Source organism: Stegastes partitus, unplaced genomic scaffold, assembly GCF_000690725.1.
Source record: "Stegastes partitus isolate 25-593 unplaced genomic scaffold, Stegastes_partitus-1.0.2 Scaffold1891, whole genome shotgun sequence".
Classification (NCBI taxonomy): Eukaryota; Metazoa; Chordata; class Actinopteri; family Pomacentridae; genus Stegastes; species Stegastes partitus.
In genome coordinates this window covers 86609-94790 of record NW_007579622.1, presented here as the reverse complement: position 1 = coordinate 94790, position 8182 = coordinate 86609, and positions in this window count along the sequence as shown.

Here is an 8182-nt window from a genome sequence, read left to right as displayed (position 1 = left end):
TTATAACAATAATAATAATAATAATTTTGTATGCATTATCTAATATTTATATTGCAGTTACAATAAGACCTGCATCCCATTTTGAAAATAATTTTAAAATGTGATATCACATTTAGTTCAATAATAACATAGCTGTAGTCTGTTAAACGAACCTCTAATTTTGTTCACGTACATATACAGTGCTTCACAAATATATTAGACCACCTCTCAATGTACGGTTCATGCCACAGCTGCCCTAAATCAACAGCATTACCATAATCATTGTTTATGTTTCTGTAATGTAATACACCAGTATGTAGAAGCTCTTTAACCAAAAAAAAATATTTTTAACGCTAAAATAGAATTGTTATTGCTATCTATGAATGAGGCACACAGCCCAAATGAAAAATGTTCAGGTTCGCCAAAAAAAAAAAAAAAAAAAAAAAGTTATGTTCTCTCCGTGGCTCCCTTCGGCTAACGAAGCCTCCAAAAGACGCCCGGAAGGATTTCAGTGTAACACAGGAAGTAGTACTAACTGATTGCGGTGTGGATTTACCGATAAAACAAACTTTTCATGGCAAAACAGCTAAGGTAAGAGCAATTTTACAACAACAGTTTGATGAAGCGATTTCGGTTTTTGCTGTTCTTTGGGTTATTTCTCGCCGATGCTTTGATTTCAGAGAGATTTGATGGACACGTGTGGAATCTGTGGACTGTCTGCTTGCGTTTGAGGGCTTGTTTGTGTGTTTTCCATAAAGTATCAAAACGATAGAGCCAAACATGTATCGAGTGGATTGACTGGGTGGCGCTATATCGATTTCTATATTTGATAATTCAGATGTTGAATTTGTTGAGTTGTGTTTGGGGCGTGTAAAAATGGCTTGTATGTTCTTGTAGCCCAGGTTCTGCTGTTTAATTTGATGTGCAGCATCACTGTATTCTTCCATGATGAGTGCATTGTTTCACACTATTTCTTTGTGTGAAGGCCCCCATATCTGTTTTCTCAAAGTGTATGTATAAAACAATCCCTGGTGAGTTTAAAATGTGTAAAAATGCATTGTAGGTATAGTCTCTTTGTAAGTGTTTGTTTCCGAATATGTATGGAGTTCAGTCAAATCCCAGCTGTTCATTCATTCAACATCTCATTTTAAGTCAGATGGCTCAGGTTATGATAACAAGTGTTCCTAATTTCTAAAGTGGTTGGAAAAAAGAAATTACACATTTTAAGTTCAGGTAACTAGAAATGAGCAAAGTTCATATGTTTACAGTAAGCAAATTAGAAAAGATGAGTTGATTTGACTACATTTTTTATGATGCTTTGCAGTGTATGTGAGCCTGGATGGAGCTAAAAAAAAGTTAATTATAGGAGCTTGTGTTTATTCTGAGGGGCTGTGTGAAGTCACAGTCGGGTGGGACCTTTAATCACTTCAGCAAAATGTAAATTAAACTATCCATCCATCCATTATCTATACACCGTTTGATCCTCACTTGTGGGGGGTCTGGAGTCTATCCCAGCTGACTCAGGGTGAAGGCAGGGGACACCCTGGACAGGTCACCAGTCTATCACAGGGCTACACTTAGAGACAGACAACCAAGCACACTCACATTGACACCTACGGACAATTTAGAATCACTAATTAACCTCAACATGTCTTTGGACCTTGTGGGAGGAAGCTGGAGAACCCAGAGAGCACGGGGAGAACATGCAAACTCCACGCAGAAAGATCCCGGGTGTCCTCACCGGGACGCTATGGGCGACCTTCTAGCTGTGAGGCAACTGTGCTAACCACCGCTCCACCTTGCAGCCCCATTAAAGGGAATGATTGTCTGAATTAGGAGTAAATTCACTGCACCAAAGACCTAAAGCAGCTCCCTGTGGGCCTTTTTTGTTTGTGTTTTTTTCCCCACATATGTACTGAAATATTACTGGAGGTGATCTATGAGAGCACATTAAGTCACAGCAGGATGGTATAATCAGCTATCAATTAAAAGAAAAGATGAGATGTTAGGTTAAAATATCACTTTTGCCATTGTGGGCACATTTTCCAATTTTAACTAAACAAGTGCTTTCTGTCATTGACAAAGTTACTTCTATCAATCCTACTTAGTTCATCTTCTGTTGCTTAAAAACTTTAGTGGTAGTTTCTAAAAATAGCAAAAAAAAAAACAAAACAAAATTTAAAAAATATAAAATGCTGCACATTTTCTGGCGACCACATCAAACGTCTTAACAGATGTTACATGAACCTCTGCTAGGAATCAACAAGAAGGACTTCCCACAATGAAATGCCACAGTCTGGGTGTAGCTCTAAATATTCTAGTGTAATCAGAGTAAAAACAAATGGCTCAGATGGATGTATTAGTTTCTGCTGTGTAAAAACAAGCGTGGCTGTTTTTCGGTTTGTTTTTGTGGTAGCAGCTCTGTCACCGCTGCTATGAAGCAGGAAGTTTAGAGTCTCTGCATGTTTTTTTTTAACAATGGAAGGAAATTGTGCATCTCTTACTCATGTAGCGTGTCCACAAGGAATTTGAACTAAGTAGTCCCATGTATAAGGGTTAAGTATTTCCTTACAGTTGGCAGACTTGTTTCTTAAGTTGGCTTGTCGTCTAAAATCACTGAATTCAGTTTCTACTTCTGTGATTCAGGAATAAGTTTATTTACAATCAGATATAAGGAAGTATAAAAGGTGGTGCAGTTTGGTTCAAAAAGTATTTCTAGGAAGGAGAAAAACACACCCAACGTTGAGCCACTTCCAGGTTTCCACAGCGAGGCCGACCCGCAAATAAGTGAACTACCTCGAGTTCATTCCCTCTAATGGCACACATAAATAAAGTATTGTGTACTGAACTGTTCATTGTGAGGCACAGAAAGGCCCGGGGCTAAGTGATGGATGTTTATATTGATCCAACAACTTGGGCTTGATGGCCCCGGCATCGGCCAGCTTTCAGCCTGCAACAAAGGCTTTAGAGAGGATGAAGGATGAGTCCCCCGCTAAAACACAGCCCATGGGAATGGTGCTGGGCTGAGATGTGCCGAGGGAAGGGACCTCTTTCAGGCTGCGGACCAAGAGGTCAGAAGTATTGGAAATGGTGCAAAAAAAAGAGGGCGGAATGGAATAAGAAAAAGAAAGAATGTGTCAGCTATAGTGAGGAATGCGATAAAAAGTGACTGCAGAGTAAACTCTCAAAGTGTAATTCAAGGGAGTTTTGTAAAGGAATTAACAATCAGTGTCAACGTGAATGGCTCATTTAAGCTATTTAGACAAGAATCTATATTTTTAGTGACTGAGGAAATAATTACAGACTGAAGATAACAGAAAGAGGCTGATCTTTGTGTTTGCAGACACTTTGCAAATTAATTTGCAGAAGAATCTGAAAAACGTTTATTATACTTAACTGTTCATTTTACAAACACTTAAAAGCTTGGTTATGATTAACACAGTGGCTTTGAGCTGATGGTTTTCATATTTAAAAAGACATTTGGAAGATTAGGAAACACATTTTTCTCAAAAACACTTGAAAGTAGATGTAATGTTTGGCCTTTTTAACAGCTCATCATGATTCTTTATAACTTGTTTTTTTTTTTTTTGTAAATTATATGAGAATTAACTGTAAAGAATAATTTTGAACCGATGACATATTTTAGAAAGCTACGGCAGAAAAAGCACAAAACGTCGCTGTTCACACAATCTCTGAAATTGCAAAACAAACGGATAAGTTATAAGTTATTTGGTGTAATAAAACTTTCTTATGGTCATTTCTGCATTTTGTCAATTTCAACAGTTTGTGCAAAGTTTCTTTTTTTAATACTTTTGTAAATGTTTAGTGTAATAAAGTCGCCAGAATTTTTTCAAACAAACAAAATGAACGGCTAATTTTGCAATCAACATTACATGCATACCACATAACGATAAAGTCACTGTCAACGAAACACAAGATTTAGTTTAATTGCATTTATTTTTTTAAATAGTTCCCCACATGGTCAAATACCTGCTGATGTGAGACACTGAGAGGTCTACCTACAGATGTGTCCTCACCTACCTTCACACCTTCGTGGACAGGCCCTCAAACAGAAAGTTGTCCTGCAGAAGGTTGCAGCGGCGTGACTGTAACGAGGGCTCACCTTTTCTGCGGTGTGGCCTGCTCCTGTGAGGAATGTGCTGATGTCCCACATGGTGACGAACGTGCTCCCTGACCCGGATCCTTGACCTCTTGTTTGCTCCTGGCTCCGTCGGACAGATGTCTTGGCACTCGCACCGCTGGGAGTATTCTGCGCAGGTGCAGAACCAGGACACCCAGAGGAGCCAGGCGCCGACCCGCATCTTCGCTCCGGCAGTCGGCGTTCCCTGGATCGCGAGACCTCAGCCCTCACTGCTGCTCTGCTGTGCCTCCCATACCCGACTCGAAACTTGTTGCGCCCCACAAACATTCAACATGTGACCTGTCCTGCTTGTTATTTGGAGATGGTTAAACACTACGCTTCCCTCATATTGCTGCTTCCTTTCCTTTTTTTACTCTGGCTGCTCTTGGTATCCCAGTCTCCCTCCTACTTGGCTCCTTTTTTTTCTCCTGAGAAGGGAGAAGTTGGAGTCGAGGGGGTGGGGGGGGATGAAACAATGATCAAAAAAACAAGTTTCAGACCTCATGCTGAGAGAATGGTGAGGGGAAGGGGACCAAGGGGTACTGTCTTGTCCAACAACATCTGTGCCATTCATTTCTCATGGGCTAAAGGGGGGGAGAGCAGAAAACAAGGCTCAGTGTAGGAGAGGAAGGAGGGGAGAGGAGGTTGAAATAAGGGGGAGGTAACAGAGAGAGGCCTGTGTTCCCCCAAGTCAGAATCATTCATCAAATGTTGTGATTAAAGAAACTGTGGCTTCTCGATGTGTAGGTCGTCTTATAAACCGGATTTGTTGTGATCAGTGTGAAAACTATAATAATTATATTGTTTTAAAAATGCATGAGGACAGTCAGAATGTCCCTCTGAATTATTTTACTTTGGAAAATAACCTTTAACTGTGCCGCACAAAGATTTCTAGATTTTTTATTTTGAATTCGTATCTGTGTCAAAAGAAGCAGCGTTCCTCCGGTCGGATCATTTATATCCAAACAACAGCTTAAAACGGTAACAAAGGCCTCTTTTTCTTTCACTGCATTGCTTTAATGTGACAACTTGGGTCCCCCCCAAAATCCCCCCCCCACACCCCCAACACCCAACCTCCCACCAGTCAACTAGCCAAGCAAATTTGTAGCTGCTTGTCTGCACAGTATGAGTCTCATACATCATCTTGGCTCGCTCGCGAGAAGCAAACAAAAGTAGCAAGTCGACCTCGTCAGAATGTTCCACTTTCGTTTCAGACGCGGTGGCTTCATCCGGTGTGAGCGGCCTCCCGGAGTGTGAAGAGATTCTGACTCGGCCTGCGCCGCGTCTACCTGTAAACAAACACAAATGGAGTAAAGTAGTGCAGTCTTGGCCATTTTTCTGTTTTGCATCAGTTCTTGTTTCCCTCTCTGTTTGTGGCACATGTTGCAGCTCAAGGTGCAATCATGTGTTTATCGAAGCATTCGGTTATGAGGACACAAGTGGCCTTTTGTAGCTCATGCACAAGTACAAGAAAAATACTACTAGGGCTGGTCCGAATAGCAATTTCTGATCTCCGGACATTCGGTCCCAATTAATGACGAATATCCAGAATATTCGGAGGTGCCACGCGGCGGTGGCGGCTGACTTTTTTAAAAAAATCCGTTCAGACAGCAGGCTGAAGTGACCCAAATCCGATTGTTTTTTTTGCCCCTATACGACCTGTATCTGGTCTTTTCATGACAGTCTGAACAATACAGATCCAATTAATGATGAATATCCAAATATTCGGCGCGGTAGGGGAGACCAGTTGCACCCCGGGGGAGCGCTTCGACGGGGTAGAAGTGGCCGGAACGCACAGACAGTACTTGGCTGCTGAGGCCAGTTCAGTAAGCGGTCACAGTTCTGTTTCCACCATCGGTGGCGGCGGTGGTGGGGGAGCCGCCATCCATGCTTACTTCTGTAAGCACTGAGCACGCTCGCTGCGTGTGACGTCGTTGTGTCCTCTTCTGCGCATGCGGGACACTTTTGGGTCGTATGAAGTTCACACAGCAGATCACATACAAGTCGCATTTAATTGGAAATGTGAACGAACTCACAAAAAAATCTGATTTCACAAAAAATCTGAATTGAGCATTAAGTCCTGCAGTCTGAACGTAGCCAATCTGTGGGATTGTTCAGTCAGATAATACACCGTTATCCTGATTTGTGACATAAAATGTCATGTAGGAGTCAGAATCCAAGGCTGTCGGTATGTTAAGGCTATTTTTTGTGGGTTCTGTTCGTTTTTCCTAAAAACCTGTTGGATAGCAAGGTTTTCGGGTTGTTAAGGGTCAGATTATCGAGTCACGACTGTATATATGAGATCATTACATCTGCGTTTAATGGGTCAAAAATGTATGCCTTCATGGAATCTGTAACCTGAAGCTATCTCCCTTGATCCTGTAGCACCAGGACAGTTAACGAGGGCTAACAGTAAATTTAATTAGATACTTTGGCTGCAGTCCAACTGAAGTGAATGAATGCCTTGAAGAGATACTTCAATAATAATCTGTAATATTTTCTCTGTGAGGTGAAAAACACAACTGCAATAAAAACTCATGGAACTTATTGAGATTTTAGAATGAAGTGTGTTTCATAGGAGAATAGGATGCAGTTGATATAATCTGACTTTTAGAGACATGCTCATATTTTTTCATGTCCTCCTTTGAAATGCCCGTTTAAAAACTGAAAGCGCTTCTGGTCACTGTACCCATCCTGGCCAAAAAGATAGCAGTTACAACCCACAGTGTTCGTAGTGTGCAAATAAATAGTGTGTACAGCACAGGTTTTTCTGCCAAATGCAAAAAGGCTTGGTGAATTTTCTGGATTTGTGTGTTTCAAATCATGTTGTTTGTTGATATCTGTCACATGTCGTCTTTCCTCTGAAATGTCGACTGTCCTGCATCACTGTGAATGCTGCGTAGTGAAGCTGAGAGCAATTTTCACTGTCATGATAAATATAGTTCCTGTGTAACCAACAAGAAAGCATCCCAAAGCACTCTGAATCATAGAAACCAAGTGGTGGTCCAGCAAATTTTCAAAATTTTCATACAATTTCTCCTCTTGGTGTTAGTTTTCCTCCATAGTCGCTCAACAAGACCACACTGTTTGTAGTGATTTGTGTAACTCAGACTGCTAAGCACCATATTTACAAGGCAAAACCAACTGCAGTGTTCATTTGTGACAAACCAAAAAGCAATGACCACTCCTGCCTGACGTGCTGTTTGTCATTTCTGTGCTTCCAACATAAAAACCTTCCAACTGCTGGACTCTACAAGTCCTCTGACGGTGCTCTGTGGCGTCGGGCACGTTTCACATAATTTTTTTTACTTGTGTATCGCTGCCACAGAGGATGCTACAACAATATTTCACTGCTGCAACACCGTCTTCTTAACAATGCTTCCACAATGACAGCAAAGTTCTATTTAAGAGCTGTAAGTTGGAGCCACAGTGGATCAAACTTGCAAATCCACCAACACCCTGTGCTTAATGCATGGTTTGTCCCTCTTCTGAGCAGCTCCTCTCTGCTGCTGACAGCGAGCACCCCACAAGCCCCTTTCTTGTGATGCTTCGTTCCAGTGGTCTGGTCATAACGTAATCTCTCAAAGTGGCTCAGCTCTTTACACTTGCCTGTTTCTCCCACATCCAACATGTGTGATTATGAGAACCAGCTGTTAACAAATCATCTAATATATCACAGGGCTTGACTTTGCTATGAGACAATCAACGCCGGTCCCTTCATCTGTGAGTGATCACATGGTTTTGGCTCACTGGTGTGTTTCTATAGAGCCATTTGATAGCCATGAAGTTACTGCATTCTCTTAAAACCGTCTTGTAAGTGTCACAAATTTGGGCGTCTAAATGGAGCTCAATCCAAAGCTAAAATATCAAAAACACAACCCAATTAGAGCCTGTGCAACAACTGAGCATGCTCTGTGGACCACTGAGGCCACCCATGTTAAACTATTGTGGCTACGGTCTTTGATCATTGTAGCTATTGCCTTTCTAAGCCTGGCCAATATTTAATCATGTCTTTAACACTATCAAAATGGAACCCCCATAGGGCCAAGCTTCGGCCCTCGA